Source organism: Propithecus coquereli, unplaced genomic scaffold (genome assembly GCF_000956105.1).
Source record: "Propithecus coquereli isolate 6110/MARCELLA unplaced genomic scaffold, Pcoq_1.0 Scaffold147, whole genome shotgun sequence".
NCBI lineage: Eukaryota > Metazoa > Chordata > Mammalia > Primates > Indriidae > Propithecus > Propithecus coquereli.
This window is the reverse complement of record NW_012139080.1, coordinates 3,162,201-3,184,635: the sequence shown is the minus strand read 5'-3', so window position 1 is coordinate 3,184,635 and position 22,435 is coordinate 3,162,201.

The following is a 22,435-nucleotide window of genomic DNA, read 5'->3' as shown; positions in this document are numbered from 1 at the left end:
GCTGTAGCCAAGACTCTACCTGAAGCTAAATAAGAAAATGCTCTAATTTCCTATTTTTTCACCCCAAATCAGTAGTTATTTCAGAGGCCATTGAGAAAGAGGGCAGGTATATTTGCATTTTGTGTGTGGATCGGTTGCCAAGCACACCATCTTTCTGTTGACATAAGAGCCAGCTTTATCTGACAGCAGAGACATCAAAGACTTCTTGTGGAAAAACAGCCCTAAATTTGGAAGAGGCATTTTATAATCCCCAACCATTTCATTATGGCATTAAGGTGCATTAATTGCTTCATAGTCATGTGGATATAGGATTGTATTCATTGACTTAAGTTGACAACTTCCTTTTTGCTAAAGCTAGTTAGGAAAAAGCACTTCAAATGGGTGTCTAATGATCTCATAAACACTGTGTTTCTTCTGATTGCTAAGTAGCTTCCTTTCCTTTCTTCTTTTAATTCTCAGCTTCCAGTTCCTCTTCATTATGGTTATGAACAGCTGAACTTAGGCTCTGAAGTGTCATTTTCCTAGTCTTCTCAGAAACACACCGACTTTATCAGTGATTCTGGACCGAAGGAAGAATTGTCACTGAGCTGGAGGGAGCCAGATAAGGCTTGGATTCCAAGTAAAATTGAAGCTTTTCCTTTTAAACCAGTGGCAAAAACCTTTCTTAATAAACATGTGGATGGTGCCATGTTCCAAAAGAAACGGTGAAAATACGTGGATGGTGCCATGTCCCAAAAGAAATGGTGAAAATAAAATTATATGTAAAACTTCCAGTTTTACATGTAATGCAGGTCTATTGTAAATCAGAAGGAAACCAAAAAGCTACATCTGCCTGAAGGAAGGCATGTATTTGAAAGCCAATAAATCTGGTATTTTAAATCCCTGAATGCTAAATCGAATTGACTACATCCATGATCCTGTCAGTTGGGTAGAAATCTGCTGTTAAATATCCTTTCGACTACGTTGGGCGAATGTGGTATTTGACTGAAACAGCAGGTGAATCTGTAGCCATGTAATAAATAGCCCAGCCCCACAGGCGGCCATGTCTAAATGACCACCAAATACTAAGAGAAATAGTACCATGAACAACCGAGTCCTGGGGTGTCCTTACAATTCTCTGTTCTGAATCGATTGAGGCAGAGAAGATGCCCTCAATTGGGGATCTGCTTGCCAAATTAAATTAGCAGGACAGTAAGTTGAAAACCATGGCCAGCCACCTTAAGACCTTTATTTTTCATTCTTTTGTGCAGTTACAACTAAAAATTAAAAATGCAATTAGTGAAAAGAATATGACATCTATTTTATTAAAGGTGTTTCCCATGTATTTTTGTAAGAGATTGTTTTTCTAAAAATACACACTTTGTGCCAACTTTCTATGATATTTACACAGAATCTACTGAGGATTAAATGTTTTCTAAGAACTCAGCATTTCCTGTCAGAGTTTTAGACGATCCTTTTGAACAGCTGGGGACAGAAACCCAGCTACTCCTTTCACGAATGACCTCCAGTGTTTGGAACCTAAAGGGCAAACAAGCATTTATTACCCCAAGAAACACAGTCCCGGACAGAATATGAACTTTGCTGTGTTTTACCGTCTCATAACAATTTACTGGAAATGAATTTGGTAGTCAGCCAACCACTAGCTGTTCTAGAAAATGTAAGTATATTTGTAATCCAACCAGCACTTCCTAGGACTTAATACACACACACTAACACTCTCACACACAAACCCACACACACTCACACAGACACAGGCACAGAGGTAAAATACTAATGGATGCTAATAAAAAAGGAGGGGAGATAAGTTTAAATTTAAAATTACGTACTTCATTTTTTTCCCTGTGAATGTTTATTTTACCTTTTAGGTCACTGGTTTCCATAAATTCCCTGTGTCTTAGCAGCATAGAGGATATTTTTAAACACGGCTCTTATGCTGGAGTGTACATTAAATATTTGTTCAGCTGATTAAAACAGTTCTACATTTATTTAATGTTTGAACAGTAAACAGTTTATTGAAAACTGAAATGTCTTTTTATACATACACGTACGCTTACACAGACACACCTCTCAGAAGAGAGGCTTCTGTTATGAGGTTTCTCAACTTATACTTCTGAGTATAAACATCCCTCGGATAAAGACCATTTTCAGATACAGTTATCTTGCAGGGAGGGCTGGGCCTCTGGCAGGGGCTGGTCCCGGTCTAGGGTGGGCAGCCCCGTTGTGTGGGCAGCAGCAGCGGTAACAAGGAGTGGTGAGTGGCTTCAAATGCGAATGAGAGTTTCATGCTGACAGAAACATCTATCTTAGGGGAAAAAAATACACGGTCTCAGATATTAAAGACAGCTGAGATGGGCCTCAGTGGTAGCGTTCTCTGCCCTTTACCCTGGTTTGCTAAAACAGGAGGTATTTTGACCTCAGATAAACTGGGAAAGGTTGAGATTACTTTGAAGAATGACAAACAAACGGAAGATAAGCCTTGTGGCCGAGCTGTTGCCTTGTCATCTGCAGAGCCCGAGTGAACCAGAAAGGAAACAGTCGTGCTGTTTATGTTAGCGTCTGCAATCGCCCATCACAAGGAGATTGTATATATTAGCTATTAATTCTCACCGTATCTCTGCTTCAGAAGGCGTGTGTACATTCTCGGTACGCTCTGCTATCAGGCATGGTGCTGTGGAGCATACTGGTTAAATAAGAGGACTATTCCTTTTGCCATATGTAAACTGCCAACTTGGAGGGTTAGAAGGCAGTGTTTTAAAACTGTATAATGTTACCAACTATATTGAGCATAATTTAATCGTCTCTGGTTACTTATCAAATATTTTAACAGCATATAATACCCCAAACTCTGCATTCCAAGTAATGTCATCGTAATGCTGGTTTGTCAATTCACAATTAAATGAGACTATCCTTTTAGAAGTAGGCAACCAAGGCTATCAAGATAGTCGTTGATGTATTGTGTGATAGCACATTGAAAACATGTCATTATGCTAGAAGTCCATTAACGGAGAAGCAGTTAAAAGTATGAGGCAAAAACAAAGTGGAATATTATATAGTGCTTAAAAGGAATGTGGTAGATAAATGTGCACTGATATAAAGGCATATTTAAGATACATTTTTAATGAAAAAAAAAAGCAAGTCGTAAAAGACCGTGTCTAGTTAAATGCTATCTTTTGCTACAAAGAAGACACATGCATCCACGTGCTTGCATGCTTTACAGACATGGGGGTTTCTGAAAGGATAAACAAGAAACTGTTAACAATGGCTGCATGTGGAAAGTGAACAGGTGGCACTGTGGAACTTTAACTTTTTACTTTATGCTATCAGAATTATTTGATTTTTAATATACAACTTATAAAATATATAAAATAAATCTTTTAAAATTACAAAAATTATTGAACTTATATTTTATAAATTAAAAAGACTAGTTCAAAAATAATGTTAATCAGTAAGAACTTACTTCATATACTAAAGTAAGCACCTCTTTTACAAACAAGGTAAGTTTCAAAGGGGCCATTTGTTCATGAGTCCAAAGTGACACTGTACAGGTGACCAGTCTATCCGTACACATAGGCTGTCAAGGCAAGTAGACGGCCTGTAGTAATTCTAAATACAGATTTTTGTTGCTTTGGTGTTCTCTTGAAATTTTTATACAAAAATGTTTACCGTTTGGTTTCCTTCTTTTCACTGTAATGAATATAAGTAACTTTTTATGGGGCAGCCTCAACTGCTCAGGGATAATAACTTGAAACAATTCCATTTTTCCAAGCACTGCTTAACTATGTTCTGCCCAAATGACCCTGAACATCCCTTAATGACACTTTGGGGAGATGGGTGGTTTTCTAGATCCTTTCATCTAAGTCTAACCTTATAATTCTCTTCTCAGATTTCATCTTATTTCCTCCACTCACTTAGTGCCATCTCTGGCATTAATCATACCCTAATTTGAATATGAACCTGCCTTTTCCTTTTGAAGACCTGATTCCTATGATGACAATACATAGGAAGGACACTAAGGGAGAAAGAACAACCATCGCTTGACTTTTATCTATGGCTGTTATCCTTTCTCTGCAGGTTGTTGTTGCTTCCAGCCAACTCCAGCTGGCTGTTAAAGACCTCAGTGTGCAATCATCCAAATACCTGGGGTGCCTGGGTCATTTTTTGCAAGGCCCATGGGGCCTCCACACATCTCCGTGTCTTCCTCCACCCTCCACCCGCCCACAAGCTCTTGTCGTTGACAGTACATCCCACAGCTGCTGGCTTCTGTTGTCCTTGCCGGGCAGGCACACTTGTTGCCTAAATACCTCTCTCAATGTCTACTAAACCCAGAGGAAACTCCCACCTCTTTGCGAAGCCCAGTAATGGAAAGGTAGTCTGCCCCCCATGTCCCCTTCTCTTCATCCTTCCATCTCTCAATCATGTTTCTCTAGCTCAGTGAAATAAAGGCAGAGCAGCAAGTCTGCTACCTAAGCCATGTCTGAAAGAAGAACGAGGTGCTAGACCTTGCTGTTGTAGGTGCCCCATTCATTGTAAGTGATCTCTTTGAGGATCCTTCACTTGGCTTTAAAGAAGTGGGAAAAAATACTTCTTAACACAGAATCATCGTATTTGCAAGGCTCTTGCCACCACTGATTCTTATAACTTTCCCTCCCTGCCCCCTCCCCTGGCCTTCTGCTTAAATGCGTAGGTAGGAGAAAAGGCGCTGGGGTGAAGGATGGGGTAGGAGCGCCCAGTATATTTAGCTGACTCTTAGAAAGCCCCGATAGGTGGGTGGCCCCAATTATTGTGGCTCTTTAGAAGGTGGAGTTGTTAGCTTTTCTTTGTCTTTAGCTTTGGTCTCCAGCTGATTGAAGAGAACCACTCAACATGCTTTTACATTCATCTCTTACAAGACACTTCTGCAGGATCAAGATGGTGGCTAAGATTTAAATGTCCAAACACAACTGGCATTGCCATGTAATGGTGACAGGAAGAGTTATGCCGTTAATGCATAGCATTGTTTACATCTATGAACATTCGTAAATTGAAACTTTTGAAAGAGAGGAATGTCTACACCTCTTTATTCAATAGACTGTTATGCCAGCCTCTGCCCATGTTGCAGGGGTTGATGATGGGTGGGGAGGGATAAAAGGGAACTGTTTTGTTCTTGGGAGGCTTGATATCAAATCACCCGTGTGTACTATTCTACAAAGCAAAGCAATAAGTACTGAGAGAATGCAGAATAAAGGGGGAATCTGAAACCATGGGCATAGATAGGTAGGACCTTAACAGAGAAGTGAGTTTGGTTGGTATTTGGAAAGGCTACTACAGAAAGAGAAGAAGCCACTTGTTTTTAAATGTGTTTGGTAAAACCTAAACCTTTCCGGGGGAATCCAGGTATCACTGTAAAATGGCAAGGAGGGCAAGAGGGACCTCAGGAGACAGAGATGAGAGCCCCCCATTCCTGTTAAAACAGAACAGCTCAGCTTTTACTATTTTACATCATCAATTGCTATTTACAATTCCATTTTATGAAAGGATTTGCAGGTTTAAACAATGTGAAAACTACTGGGTTATGGAATAGATAGGCACTAGGTGCACAGCAAAGGACATGTGTGCGGATGCTTCAGTTGGATGCTGAGCAGAGCTACCACTGTCAGGAACAAGGAAATGACAGGGAGAGCTGGGAGTGGGGCGGGGGATGTGAATTGAGAAAACACTTCAGTGATTGACTTGAAGGGTTTTGATTTGAAAACTATCACCCCTGAAGGGTTTGGAACAAAGAATGAGAACAATAATGTTTAAGGAAGATTAGGCTAGCTGTGCTTGACATGCCTGTCTGAATGTGTGTGTGTGTGTGTATGTGTGTGTGTGAGAACATGGGTCCAGGTGATGACTCAGTCTATAATCTTCCCATCACTGTAGATGTTGATGGTAAAAATCAGAAAACTAAACCATAGTTCTCACTTCCACTCTGTTCACCTTTCTCTTGAGTATAGTTTCTTACCAAGGTGAATCCCTAAAGCTACCTTGCTCTTGGGTAATGTCTTGATGTTTCAGCTTCCAGAACTCCTCAAGTGCTTCTGAGACAAGGACTCATTTCTCCTCTGGAGTGGCCAACTGCCCCACTCCACCCTCCCTGTTCCTGAGAAAGGGGGCTACGTCATAAAAACAGGAAATCTTTCCAGGCTATAACCAAAACGAGCTGCTTAAAGTAATCTCAGTGCTGCCAAATGTTCAGCAAAGCCTCGACAGTGTTTAGGAGGAACCTTGCCGAATCCCTCAAGTAATGATGTTGAAAACCACAGGATGCTGTGAGCTTCGCCACGGGGAGCCTTCTGACAGTTTTTTGGCAGATGGCAGTGTATACACTTCTTTTATGCACAATGCTTCTCTAAATTAAAGATGATTTTTCAAAAACAAGTCTCTTAAAGAGGGTAAGACAGAGAAGAAAAAAACTCACACACACTCAGCTGTAGATGGCCTCATATTTACATATGCCATGAGGAAATTAAAAGTCATAATACTACACTATGTTTTTATAAGTCTTATGAATGTTAAATACTGAGAAAAATTAAGTTTTCACATTCCACTGAGGTGAGAATTCTCTGAATCCTAGAGAATTAGCAATGTAGAATTTTAACACCATCTTACATTATAAGAATGATGAAATGACCATCATCTTATTTGATCTGGGAGTAAAATAGTTCAAGCATACATTTATTTTTTTTTGTTGTTAAATTACATGTACTTTTAGTTCACACTCAGAATTTTAAATAATGAGAATTCTTTGCCTATGAATTTAGCTTCAGCAATTAATCCAAGGGCTCAAAATAGAGCCTAGTGTCTGCGTATTCAAGAGCTGACTGACAACTAGTTCTTATAATGGCTAATTCTGTCAACAACCAGATGTTTCACACAAAATGTTGACATTTTTAAAATGGTTGTTCCACTAAGTCAACCAGATTGACTGGCAGTTGAGTTTTCACAGATCCAGTACAGATTTTTCTACTGAGATTCTGCCCTGTTTTTACTTTTATTTTTTGAGAGCTCATAGATCAACAAAGACACACATGCCATTGTCCTCTGGAATGTCCTTAGTCCCAACACTTATCCACCGTGGTTCTTGGGTCTCCTCATTTGCGTGTGAAACATGATATTTATTTCCCATTGACCTCATCAGGGTCATCTGAACAGATCATGCATTTCAAGAGCCAAGCACAGTTGTTAGCTCCAAATCTCCACCGATCATCTATTTAACCAATGCATTTAGTACAAGGTGCTGTCCTAGGATGTCTGGGAAAGGCAAAGGTGTTGAAGACCTGACTCCCAGTCTAAATGAATTTAGAGTTTAGTGCGAAGCCTTGGGTGGATATAGAGCTCTGCATAGAATTTAGGAAGAAAATGGAAAGTGCTCTGACATAATACCAATAATCAGCATTTGTTGCATACTCTCTATAGACCAGACACTTGCCTAAGTGCTTTCCATGTATTATCTCATGTGATCATATCAACAAGACCATGAGATTGTTATTATTTTCCTCAGTTTGCAGAGGTGGATCCCAAGACTTAGAAAGATTAAAGAATTTTCCAGGTGTCATACAGCTATAATAGTTAAAGGTCAAGCTAATACTTAAGCCCAAATCTTTAAATCTTAATGGTCTCTGCTCATAATCACCACACTTTACCCTTTCCTATGTCCCTTTATAGGTTTATTTGTTGTGGATATTCAGGGGAGGCAGTAAATACTTTAGACTTGGGAGAAGGTAGGAGATTAAGAAATGGCATTCAACTTGGGTCCACAGGATTGGTGCAAGAGGAGAGGGAGAAAAGAGAAATCTAAAAAGAAGAAAGAATGGGAGCAAAAACATGGAGCCAGAAATTGCAAGGTCTTGCATGGAAAGCTGGAGAAGGGTATCTTTGAAGAAATGCCTCCATGTCTTCTCATTCATCTAACTGTTGCACCTTGAACCGTTGGCCAATCACACGAAACCTCTCAGGCGCTTGTGTGTGTGTGTGTGTGTGTGTGTGTGTGTGTGTGTATGTGTATGTGTGTTTTCCATCTTGGATAGTTAACAAATTTGCCTGGAGAAGAGCTATAGTAGGAAGGGTTGGCTGTTGCTGGCATGTGGTCTCAGAATATTGCATGATCAATGCATATGTAATGTGGCCATAATTTCCCAGAAAAGCCCACTGGAAAAAAAAAAAAGAAAAGAAATGAAAAACCCTACAACAAAGTTTGAACATTAGCTTCCCTTTGGAATCACTTGCACATAAAATGTTTGCTTGATTTTGTTCTACTGTGGCATAATGTCTTTCACATTAGCATGGCTCAGTACCTTGTTTTCCTTGGCATCACTTGCTATTAGAATTGGGGCATGCTATTTTATACCTGAATGTGAATGTAAAAATGGCTAAGAGAATGCACAATTGGCAGCTTTTCCATCCAATATATCTTCAAAATGCAGAGTAAACTTGTCCTGGCAAAAAAAAAAAATCCAGTTAGACTTTAAAGTAGAGCTCACCGACTACAGCTTATTGGCTCTGACCCTTTGACTTTTCTTGCTTCATATATTTTTGAAATTTTCTCCACTTGTCACATGGATCAGAATCAAAGATGGCAAACAATAAGGAACTAAACGATGAGAACAACACAGGTCCAAAGAACATGGTCTTCCATCCTGGAAATATCCCAGATCATAGGTTAGACTCTTTCAAGAAATTGCAATTTTAAAATGCACTTAGAATTATTGAAAAAATTTATTTTGATAGATTTAGGGGGTACAAGTGTTTCTTGTTACATAGGTGAATTGTATAGTAGTGAAGTTAGGGCTTTTAGTGTACCTGTCACCAGAATGGTGTACATTGTACCCAACAGGTAATGATCGGGTACACCTGATCATTGATCCCCCCCATTCTTAGTTTCCAATGTCTATTACACCACTGTGCATGATCATATATACTTATCGTTTAGCTCCCATGTATAAGTGAGAACATGCAGTATTTGATTTTCTGTTCCTGAGATATTTCACTTAGGATAACGGTCCCCAGTTCCATCCAAGTTGCTGCAAAAGAAATTCCATAGTAGATACATACCACAGTTTCTTTATTCACTCATCAGTTGGTGGGCATTTAGGTTGATTCCATATCTTTGCATTTGTAAATTGTGCTGTAATAAAGATTCGGGTGTAGGTGTCTTTTTGGTATAATGATTTCTTCTCCTTGGGTAGATGTTCTTATGGGTGGGCAATCAGGGTTCCTTTAGCCTAGTCTTCCTCTGAATGCCTCAACCAGCCAGCATGTCCGAAATCACGAGGCTGGGCGCTTTCTCCCTGTGACAAAGAACTCCACAAACGTAGTTGCTCTCTGCTTTCACTCTTGGAATATTCATTTTGAAATCATTTTGAACCTTAGAGTGGCATGCTATGCCTTCTGCTTACTTTAACCTAATAAGTGGAAAAGTTATTTTCCCCCATATGTTAAAAAAACAAGGCATAACAAAAGATGTTAGTGCAAAAGCAGAGTGTGTGGATAAGACCTTCCACTGTCTTCATATGCAAGGTGAGGCTGCTTGAATGCTGGGAGGATCTCTCCGTGAAAGGTGAAACTGAAGCAGCAGCTGATTCGAAAGCAGCAACATGTCGTGTACTGAACCTCTAGGATACCCAGAGTAATTGGAATTGGGAGGTTATTCTGAAAGTCGGGGTTATCAAAAAGAAAATGAATTGGCAAATTCACAAACGTCTTCTTGTTAGTGAATCCTAACTGAAATTATATTCATTGTCTTGGGGCACATTCAGAGAGACATCATTAGAAGGGAAGAGCATCTCATGAAACTAAAGAATGGTCCAGGTGCCGTGGAGAAGACCTTGCTTCCCCATTCAGCATAACTTGACTCATGGCATTATGTGAGAAAGCCTCTGTATGTCTTGGGGTAACTGGTTTTCTCATTCCTCCTTAATCATTTTAATACAGAGGATGAGTTACAAGAAAGGAAGATTGGCTAGCATGTGAGGTTTCTGTGAGGGAGTGACTGGCCAGATAATGGAGTCAGAGGGGAGTTAGCTGGAGGGAGGTGTCTTGCTGCACACGAAGTTTAAGGATGTGTGTTTGACTGAGAAGGGTTGGGAAACACTGACAAATCACCCCACTAAAATACCACCTCCTGCAGAGTTGAGTCATAGGGGTGAGAAGTTGGGTTCCAGCATCCGAGTCTCCTAGTGAGAGGAATTTGTGATGATGCAGCCTCCCCTTCTAAGACTTGTGCTTGGGGGAAGCTGAGGAAGACTCGGGTTTTAGATCATGTTTGGGATATCTCTGGCTGAGCTTTCTCTGCAAAAAAAGGGGACTCGGGGAACTACCCCTTATGCACAAAGGAAAGACAGGATGTGGAAATGGGATTCTAGCAGCATTGCCTCTGCAAGGCCTGCTATAGCATGAAAGGTGATGCAGGTATGGAGTCTTGGAGTTTCCAGGAGTCTGAGCAAAAGCTATAGGATTGTTTGTTGTTTTTCGGGGGTTTTGTTTGTTTGTTTGTTTTGTTTTTGTTTTTCCGGTTGTCCCTCCCTCCCAAACTTAATCCTGAATTCCAAGATTTTTCACCATGCGTGTCATGTAATTTAAGAGATTGTGGTTGATTATATGGTTCTGCCCCTTTACATCTCCATCAGAAAGAGTTGGGTTTCCCACAGAAGTACAGAACACTTTATATGTTACAGGTTTCACTTTCTCCTTTATATTTCACAGATGGAAACTTTAAAAAGTTGCCTTTCCTTTTTAGAAATTAAATCCTGTTCAGTGGCTGATTAATAAATTCTTCAGAGTCAAAAATGAGGGACAAGAGTCATCACTGAAATATGAAAGAGCAATGAACGTGGGAATGAAAATAGGAAGATGCTAAAATAAACATCAACAAAGTTGTCCTCTAAAATTAAACCTAGCACACAACTGAAAGTGGGCAAAAAGTCAGCTGTTTGGGAATATACCTGACTTCTCCTCCTCAAAAGGCCTGATTTTTTTAATGTGCACAAAATTAAAAGTCTCAGGCTGGACCGATTCCAGCCAAGTTTGAGAGCCCTGTGAGATTTCCATAGTTCCCCATGTAGTTTGAATCTCAGAAAATAGGCACTTATAATGAAAACATGCACAGACTCTTAACCACAGCACTGCTAGCAGGCATTGCTATAATAACAAGACAATTTAGCTATAATGGGTGAATAAGAAGAAAATTAAGTAGTTTTCTAAGATATGAAAAAAAAAAGAAAAAAATTAAGCCAGAACATATTTGGCCTCATGTTCAACTTCAAATGCAGTCAGTTCATTAGTGTAATTTAACCTTTTCATAAGCCTCTCAATGATAAATTCCATTAATACATTGGAAATGCCTGCTGTTAAGAACAGCCCGTGACTGTGAGAGGGACTGGAAAAGGTGGGTTGGACTGTTGATCCCCTCGTGCCTCCTCCAGCTCAGCAAAAATGAGTGGATGGTGGGTTTTTACCTTTCCTGTCTGTAGTAAATGTCCTCATTCCACTGCACTCAGCCTGCGCCTTCGGGCAAGCCAGGGTTTGCAGCCATTTACTGCAATAATAGCAAGACAATTTAGCAGTAATGGATAAGTAGGGGACAAATTAAGCCGTTTGCTGAGATACAGAAATGAAGCCAGAAAATATTTGGCCTCGTGTTAGGCTTCAAATTCATAGTCAATTCATTAGTGTAATTTAGACCTTGCACAAGCCTTTGAGTGATAAATTCTACTAATACATTTGAAATGCCAGCTGCAAGAATAACTCATTGAGTGTTGAGTAAAATTAAAAGATGGGCAAGAATAAATCCTTCATTTTCATCTCATATGGGAAGATTTATGAAGGCCTTTGAGAAGAAGCATCTGTCTGCTAGTTGTAAATTGAGAGTATTAAGGGAAAACATTGGAATATTTTGGTTAAATTAGCAAGAGGAATGTATTAACTCAAATGCTTATGAGATCCTTCCCTTTGGGGTTGAAGAATACTCTTGATGAAGAACATGTGACCTTTTTGAATACATGTCTTGTCTGGGAACAAAGGCCACAGTACAAACAGTATTAAATGGCTGGTGTTTGGGGCAGTGGTTTCAAAGAAACACAATCATGTGGGATGTTGTGACTTTTTTCCACATGGGTATGGTTTTCTCTACTCTCATGAGTGTTCTCTTTCTAGCCCAGAGAGGTTGCAAAGACCCGGAACAGGGATGGAGAATATAACTGGCTCATATTGGAGTTCCTCAGCAAAAAATATTCAGTTCATTTCACCAGTTAGTTTCTTTTGCTGGTGTCTTCAAATTGGGTATCTTCATAACAAAATTAATTATTTATTCAAAAAAATGGAGGGAAAGAAGTACATTTTCTTAAACAACCATTACATGCAAGATGTTCAATATAGTTTAGCTCAATTTCTCTCCAAAAAGTTTGTGAAACATGTTGTATTCCCAATTTATAGATGAGAAAATTGTGGTTTCAAAAAAAATAATCTCCCCAGGACAATGGCAAATCAGTAGTAAAACTGGAATGTAAATATAAGTATGCCTGAGTCTAAGGAATGAGACTCCAGCAGAGGTTTGTTGACAAGGGTGAGTTGGGAGATCCAAGACTGACTCATAACCACAGGCTTCTGGCTGCATGCTGTGTCTGGAGTGACCAACCCCACTCTGCTCCTCTGGCCCTTTTCTCCTTGTCAATGTGCTAGTTTGGGCCACAGCTGTTTTCTTAAACACTTCCTGCTCTGAATCGTCATCCCTAGCTAGAGAATCTGGGAGTGACCCTTTTCTGTCCTCAACTTTGCTTTAGGTTTGTAGGAAACATGTAGACATGCTGCCCAGTTCAGCCCTTAGGCCCAGACAGCTCCTTTCGTGGGAGGACCACACTATAGAAGGTATTATTCTGGCTCACCTCTGTCCATGTCCGTGCCCACTGGGGTTGCCAGATTTAGTGAGTAAAAATATAAACATTCCGTTAAGTTCTAATTTCAGATAAACAATGAGCTTTTTTTAATCTAAGTTTGTCTCATATAGTATTTGGACGTCAACTAAAATATTATCCATTGTTTATCTAAATTTTAAATTTAATGGGGCACCCTGCATCTTTTCTGATAACTCTGAGCCCCATGAGTCAGGAGTTTGATAAATCATAAAGGAATAAAGTATCAACATTATCCAAAGAAAGTTTTGGCCTTTGGCCTGGTCATCTGGGAAGTGAACTCCAGGAAGAGGGTCCTTTTTTTTTCTTTTTAACCCGGGGCCTTGGGTCCCACTGGACAGTCTAACAACGTGATTTATGAAGTGGGCTTTGGGCCACATGTTATCTGCTCTACCTCCAGAGGGGATGAAAACTAAGGATAAGAACTTGGCCTCTGGAGGGACTCAAGACGAAAGCTCAGTCGTGTGGGCAGTCAACCAGAGATATGACTGAGCCCTCAATAGAACTCTGGACACGAAAGCTTGGGAAAGGTTTCCTGGTTGGCAGTGCTCTGTGCATATTATGACACGTTGTTACTAAAAGGAGTTAATTATGTTGTTCATGACTCCACAGGGAGAAGATAACTGGAAATTTCCCACCTGGAACCCTCTTAGACCCTGCCCCATGTGTCTCTTCCCTCGGCTACTTTTAATATGTATTCTTTCAAATAATAAACCATAACTATGAGTGTAACAGCTTTCAGTGAGTTCTGTGAGTTTTTCTAGTGCATTATCAAAACTGAGGGAGGTCTTGGGAACCCTTGAACTTGCAGTTAGTGTCGGAAGTAAAAGTAGTTGATGTCATAGGTAAATGCAGTCAGCAGGGCATGGTGACTCATGCCTGCAATCCCAGCATTTTCAGAGACAGAGATGGGAGGATTGCTTGAAGCCAGGCATTAGAGACCAGCCTGGGCAACATAGTGAGACAGTGTCTCTATAAAAAATAAAAAAATTAGCAAGGCATGGTGGTATGTGCCTGTAGTCTCAGCTACTTGGGAGGCTGAAGCAGGAGGATCACTTGAGCTCCAAATTTGGAGGCTGCAGTGATCTAAGATCACATCACCTGCACTCTGGCCCGGTGACAGAATGGGACCCTGTCTCAAAATAAAAAAATAAAAAGAAGTAAAAGCAGCATTCTGGACTGTGCTTTCTCTAACTTCTCAGGGTCAGGCAGCACCCTTTCTTGAGTCTAGAATCTAGACCATTCTCCAAGCATTGACACTCCAGAACTCCCTGGCCAAGAGTGCAGAACATGCTTCCAGAGCCTGTGTGAGCATCTTTCCCAGATCTATTCGAGGGAGAGCCCTGCCACTGGTGTGCCACACCTAGCCCGCAGCAGCGGCTAAATCGTGACTGTCACGGTCATTGGATGCAGTTTGTATGCGCAGGCCTGTGTGCCCACATGCATGCATGTGAAAACACTTCTTTTACAGGACTGATCTGGGGTGAGAAAACAGGAGGACTATGAGGGCTCCCATGTGTGCTTTTTGCCCTAGGCCTGGTAAAAGTTAGAGGGTGAGGTAGGCCTCTTCCTGCCCTTCCTTGCCCTATCATTAAATGTAGGTCTTGTCCTCACTTTCAGTTTTTCTTCTCCAGGTTGGCATGACGGTAGTTAGATACTCTCTCCTACTTTGTGGTTCAGGTAGGGCCATCCATCCCAAAATATACTCTTATCAAGCAGAAAAAAAAACCCCAGTCTCGTCTCCAGCCCTCCAGATGTCAAACTAACCTCTACGGGATGCTCTGGGTTTTAAGAAGCTATCTATCATAAAATCCACCTCTGAATCAGCAGCACCTTTTGGCGGTGGGGGAAACATTTTCTTAGCAAAGTTAATGCGCTTGTTAATTGTAAGATACATTTTGTTTTGAGAAACTTTAAGGTAAAAAAATTTTAACACCGAGGAAATACAGTATCTCTATTATTATCCCTCTATATGTCACTTGAGAGTTTAAAAATCCTTCCACGTCTTTCATCTCATTTGGTCCCCAGCCGACGCCCTGTGGGGGCAGCTGGAGCATCCCGGCACATCCACCGCCTTTTCCCTGTGGGACCAGAGATCTCCCCGACACCCCAGCTGCCAAGTCCTGCCTGTGACCGCAGAAACCCCACCACCAGCACGGCTGGGACTCGCGCTTCTTCCTGCCTCAGCGCCCGTGCTCGGGGTTGGGTTTGGGGCAGGGAGAGAGAGGAAGGAAGGGCTGGCGGCCGCGCAGGGAAGAGCTGCCATGCCTTCTTTCACACGCTTCCTGGGGGAAGAGCAGCAGGCTTGGAAGGCGGAGCCCGGAGCCCCCACCAGGCCTGAAGGTGGGAGGAGTGGTTTGGACCCGGGAGAAGGGCTGCCACGTGACCTTGGACAGGCCGCTCCACTTTCTGAACCTCGGATCCCTCCCACGCAGAGCGGGACTCACGATTCCTACGTTGTGGGGCTGCGGACTGTTAAATGAGACGACATGCAGAAAGGCCTTCGCCTGGAACCGGCGCACTAGCCCATTAATTTTACCTGTTATATGGAGTTTGAGCCTACTGAGTTCCTGGCATAGCAGTCACCCAATCAGCCCATGGAGGCGCTGATTATGATTATTGCCCACTCTTCCTCTGAGGTAGCTCCGAGGCACAGTCCTTCTCAGTGTCACCTAGAGGACAGAGAAAGTGCAAAGAGGAACGAGTCAGAGGCAATGCAGATACAGAGCATTTCCGCAGAAAGAGAACCTTGCAAAGAGGTTTCTATGCAAGGAAAAGAGAGAGTCCTGGACCTTCCTGACTGTGCCTGGCGCAGGTCGCACCGAGGCCTAGGGAATGTCCAAGGCCGGGCTCCATCTATAAACCGTGGTTAGAAAGGACAAGAGACTGCTGTGTCTCCCTGCGTCCCTTTGTAGAAAACCAAGGAAGGGCCATGTGTCATCTTCAAAAAGCCGAGGAGAGGGAGAAGCAGGCAGTGAAAAAGTTAAGGGGCGGCCAGGAAGCTGCTGACACCTGGGTCCCCGATTCCATGCGGGTCTCATGGGATTGACCAAGGTTAGAGGCCCCTGGCGTCCTCAGTGGCTGGTGTCGTTAGACAGAGAAGACTCAGAGGGGGACCATGGGGGCACAGGAAGGATAGGGGGTCTAGGGGGGCGGGAGCGTTTCACTGCCCCAGAAGGGAAGTGACATGGACATCTCAAATAGGGTCTGTGAATTATTTCCCTAAAGTCACCAGTGATAAGTCACACTGGCTGGATTCTATGCACTTTCCATGAAGGAAGCCTGGGGATGTCACCCCCATTTGTAATGCTGCTTCTTTGAAAAAAAATGTTTTCTGATTCCCCCATTTTCTCATTTCTCTGCTGACTAAGAACGGAATTTCTAAATTGCAAACCGTACCCAAAAAGGTGATCGTTAATGCTGCTGACTTGAGTAGAGAAAGATGACTGGTGTCTGCTCCATTTCATTTCAGGCACAAAACCAACTGAGGCCTTGGAACCGGATCAGAGGGGGCTCCACGTGTATGCTGTGCAGAGCAGGCAGCACCCCTGGAACGTGGGAACACTCCCGCTTTGGGTTGACAGACCCCGTAGCACATCTGCTCCAACATTGCACCCTAGCATCTCCCTTATTGGTGTCCCTCCCCCCGTGTGCTCTGCAAGCCCCCCTCCTTCCTGCACCTACCCACCCCTCTTTCCAGGAAATATCCATTCCTCTTTCCAGGGAGAAAGCTGCCTCCTCTCTAAGGTCGTACGGATTTTTCTCAACTCTGAACTCCTGCGGCAAATTGGAGTCCACACTGTAGGGTCCAATTTTTAAATTTCGTTTTTCTACTAAATGTGTATTAATGTTTTGTGAATTTGAACATTATTTTTGAAGGATATTGTCAGATTTTTAAGGGCAAGGGCTGTCTTATGCTTCTGTACCTGTCAGAGCACTTTTCAATGCTTAGACTCAAGAGTGTTCTTGCAGAGGTATGGTTTGCTCACCTGTTTACGGATCGCATTGACTGCCACCTGATTAATCTTTAACCACAATCACCACCATCATCATTGCACACAACCCTGCTGTCACCACCTGGGATCACCACTGCCAGTAGAAATTTTGTGAAGCAGTTCAGAGTTCACTGTGTTCACATGCAATATTTTATTTTATGCTCACAAACACTCTGTAAGGGAGTGATGATTTATACCAGGTGATACAATGGAGGATAAAAAGGATTAGGTGATTTTCCTATGTGTGGCAGAGCTACAAGTCAAAATCTTTTTCAGTGCTCCCTGAATACACATCTCCATGCATTTGTAAGCATGAAACAATGAGATTGTTTTCAAACCAACACTTAAAAGTATTGTTCTGATTGTGTAATAAACCTCCTCAAAAGTGAATGATAAGAAAACACAGCCACTTTCTTTGCTCCCAATTCTGTTGGTCAGGAGTTTGGCAGGGCAAAGTGGGGCTGGCTTGTGTCTGTGCCATGAGTCACCTGGGTGCATCATATACCTAGGGTCATATGGCCGAAGCCTTGTTTTTTGTTTTTTTTCCCACATGGCGTCTGCTGGGACTGGAATATCTAAGATAATTCTTTTACTAACATGTGCCTGGCTTGTAGGTGAGGCTGGCTAGAACTGCTGGGAGTGGTCACTATCAATCTACCCCATGTGGTCTTTCCATGTGGCCATCTTGGGCTTTCTCAAAGCACAGAGGTTTTAGAGTAGCCCAACCTCTTATATGGTGGCTGACTTCCCCAAAGCAGGTGGTCCAAGCCACCATGGTGGGGCTGCATGACTTCCTATAATGTAGCCTTAGAAGTCATATAGTCATCTTCCATCATATTCTGTTGGTTCTATGGCAGGTCCTCAAATAACATTGCTTGGTTCAACATGGTTTCCTTATAATGTTGATGAGAAAAAAAAATTGATTCCCATTGGGGGGCCACTGTCTGTATGGAGTTTGCATGTTCTCTTCCTGGGTCTGCGTGGGTTTTCTCCAGGTACTCTGGTTTCCTCCCACATCCCAGTGATGTGCCCTTTATATTCACAGCTGTATCTACATGGTCCCAGTCTGAGTGAGTGTGGGCGTGTGCATCACGCCCTGCGATGGGGTGGTGTCCTGGCCAGTGTTGGTTTCTGCCTTATACCCTGAGCTGCCAGGATAAACTCTGGCCATCTGCCACCCTGAATGGGAATAATTAGGTAAATAATGATCTTATTTGTTTTTATTAATATTTCTTTATGTATAGTCACATTTTTTTCAATGTTTAATATTAGAAGTGTTTTGGGTCTTCATTTAGAAATCTGGTGGTGTTTTTGTGACCAGAAATATGCTATAGGAACTCAACTCTTGTTTATATCAGTTAGCCTTTGGTAAATTGGTTTTGGTATATGTTGTTGTTTCACATAACGTCACCATTCCCAAGAGCCTGTTAATGAAGTTAAGTGAGGACTTCCTGTACATGCCACAGCAGACTAGTGTGGGATTGGACTATGCAAAGGTATGAATGGGGGTGGTGTGATTCATCAGGGAGACGTCTTCGGAGATCAGATACCACAGTTATTTTAATTATATATATATATATTTATCACAAGTCATATATGTGTAGCAGTTTCTGTGACTTTGCTCCAAATGTTCCTGGAAAGAATGAAGAATGTTAAAAAAATACTTCTTTCCTTGTGCAACCGTTTAAGTTAGAAAATCTATAGTCTATACTTGTATTTATCTTTTTGTCAATGAGTTAGATAGGCTTAAATTAGTAAGGCAAAAAACTATGTTTCAATTGGTCTTGAAGATCACAGAAATTACAGAATAGACAAACTCATGTAACAAAAGATAGTACTAGCTTCCTTGTGGCTCAATTTTCTTTTGTTCTTTTAAGTATTTTTTGTTAATTAACAAAAGCAATACAGAATTGATAAAACAATTTGAGTTTCTTTCTTTGAAAGTTTGTATTTGACTTTTAAAAGTGTACTGTGGTATCTACTGCAGTCTTTTTTTTTTTTTTCACAAATTAAAGTGTGTTTTTGAAGAGGTGATTTGGAGTCCTAGTAAAAATAATGACCTCCAGTTTGCTACAAGAAATATTTCTTGAGCAGCTACTAGATGTCAAGCACAGTGCCAGGCATTAGATGTATCAGAGAGCAAGTAAGACATGGTATCAACCTTCTCAGAGCTTTTTAACTAGTGAAGAGAACAAAATAGGCAATTAGAGTATAATGTCACAAATATTATGACTGAACAAGGGCAGGGAGATAGATGTCAGAGCACAAAGGAGGGAACTGTTGCCCAGGCTCAGTTGGTGTTAGAAAACGTAAAATTCACATCATGGGGAGAATATTTTTTTTTTAAGATTTTACTTTTTAGACATTGTGATAAAATATATAACGTAAAATTTATCATTTTAACCATGTTTTAAGTGTACAATTCACTGGTACTAAGTACATTCGCAATGTTGTAAAACCATCACCACTATCCATTTCCAGAACTTTTTCATCATCCCAAGCAGAAACTCTGTTCCCACTGTATAATAACTTCCATTCTTCCTTCCTCCCAACCCCTGGTAGTTGCTAATCTACTTTCTGTCTTTATAAATTTGCCTATTCCGGGCACCTTATAGAAGTAGAATCATACAATATTTGCCATTTTATGTATGGCTTATTTACTTAACATAATGTTTTCAAGGTGCATCTCTGTTATAGCATGTATCAGAATTTCATACCCTTTTATGACTGAACAATTTTCCATTGTGTATGTTAGTATACTCGCACTTAGGTACACTATGGTCTATATTTCCCAAAATTCATGTTGAAAACATAATCCCTAATGCAACAGCATTGAGTGCTGTGGCTTTTTTGGAGGTGTTTAGGTCATGAAGGCTCCACCCTCACGAATGGTTTATACTATTATAAAAGAGCTTGTAAGAGTGGGTTCACTGCCTTATATCCTTCTGCCATCTAAGGACACAATGTTCCTCCTCTCCTGAGGGTAGAGCATGAGGCACCATCTTGGACTGCCCAGCCTCCAGAACTATAAGAGAATAAATTTCTGTTCTATATAAATTACCAAGTCTCAGGCATTTTGTTATAGTAGCATAAAACAAATTAAGACTGTGTGTGTGTGTGTGTGTGTGTGTGTGTGTGTGTATGTGTGTGTTTGTGTCACATTTTGTTTATGCATTTATCTGTTAATGGGCATGGACTTTGAGTTGTCTCCAAATTTTGGCAATTGTGGATAATGCTGCTATAAACATTGGTGTACAAGTGTCTGTTTGGGTCTCTGCTTACAATTCTTTTGGGTATATATCTAGGAAAGGAATTGTTGGACCATATGGCAATTGTATGCTTAAATTCTGAGAAATCATCATACTATTTTTCACAATGGATATATCATTTGACATTCCAACCAGCAATGAAGATAGGTTACAATTTCTTCCAATCCTTGCCAACATTTGCTATTTTTTGTTTTTTGATTATAGTTATCATAGTAGATATGAAGTGATGTCTCATTGTCATTTTGATTTGCATTTTTCTAATGGCTAGTGATGTTGAGTATATTTTTGTTTGTTTATAAACTATTCGTATATCTTCTGTGGAGAAATGTCTATTCAAGTCCTTTGTATATTTTTGAATTGGGCTATTGATTTTTGTAATAGTTTTTTATATCTCCTGGATATTCTTTGTCAGATATGTGATTTGCAAATACTTTCTCCCATTGTGTGGTTGCCTTTTTACTCTGTTGATGGTGTCTTTTGATGCACAATTTTTTTTAATTTTCATGAAGTCCAATTTTTTTTCTTTGGTTGCCTGTACATTTGGTGCCATATCCAAGAAATCACTGCAAAGTCCAGTGTTATGAATATTTGACCTATGTTTTCTTCTAAGAGTTTTATAGTTTTACATCTTAAATTCAAATATTTTATCCATTTCAAGTTAGTTTTTTAATATGGTGTTAGGTAAGGGTCCAACTTCATTAATTTGCATGTGGATATCTAGTTGTTCCAGAGTCATTTGTTGAAAAGACTGTTCTTTCCCAGTTGAATGGTCTTGGCATCCTTGTCAAAAATTATTTCACCACATGTGCGAAGATTTATTTCTGGGATCTCTGTACCAATTTCATTGGTATATATGTCTGTCTTTATGCCAGTGCCATGCTGTTTTGATTACTATAGTTTTGTAGTAACTTTTGAAATCAGAAACTGTGTGTCCTTTAGCTTTATTTTTTTCTTTTTCTAGATTGTTTAGCTATTCAGAGTCCCTTGAGATTCCATATGAATTTTAGGACGAGCTTTTCTATTTCTGTGAAAAATGTCATAGGAATTTTTTATAGGGATTATATGGAATCTGTATATCACTTCGGGTAGTATTTGCATTATAAAAATATTGTCTTCCAATCCTTAAACACAGGATGTATTTCCATTTATTTATGTCTTTTTTAATTTCTTTCAGTAACATTTTATAGTTTTCACTGTACAAGTCTTTACCTTTTTGGTTATGTTAATTTCTAAAGTATTTTATTCTTTACGATATTGTTGTAAATGAATTTCTTTCATAATTTCCTTTTCAGTTTGTTCACTGTTAATGTATTTTCTATTTGTCCGTTATCAATGTTTACTTAATGTATTTAGAAGGCTCTGTTGTTTGGTGTATATATGTTTATAGTTGCTAGATTTTTTAAATGAATTGGCCCTTTTCTCAATATATAGTGTCTTTCATTATACCTTATAAAATTTTTTGACTAAAAATCTATTTTGTCTGATATTAGCTGTTTTTGTTACTATTTTCAGGGAATGTCTTCTTCCATCCTTACACTTTATTTAACCTATTTGTGTCTTTAGATCTAAATCAAACATAATATATTTGGATCATGCTTTTTTGGCCCCTTCTGGAAATTTCTGTCTTTTCATGGGAGAAGTTAATCCATTTACATTTAAAATAATTTTTGACAGGCAAGGACTTACATTGCCATTTTTAAATTTGTTTTCTGTACATCTACAGTTGTTTTGATTCTCATTTCTTCCACTACTGGCTTCCTTTGTATTTCATTCATTTTTTGTAGTGACACATTTTGATTCCATTCTCATTTCCATTTGTGGATATTATATAAATATTTTATTTATAGTTACCATTGTGATAAATATAACACCCTAAGGTTATAACAATCTAATTTGAATTCATACCATCTTAACTTCCATTACTTACAAAACTACTCCTATACAATCCCAATCCTCTTTTATGATACTATTGTCACAAATTACATCTTAATACATTCTGTATCCAATTACATATTTCCATAATTATTTTAATGCATTTTTCTTTTAAGTACTATAGAAAGTAAAAAAGTGGAATTATAAGCCAAAATAACAAAAACCAAATGCATTTATATTGGGCCATGTATTTATCTTTACTAGAGATCTTTATGTCTGTATACGGTCTTACATTACTGTCTAGCATCCCTTCATGTCAACCTGAAGGACTCCTTTTAGCATTTCTTGTATGGCAGGTCTAGTGATAATGAAT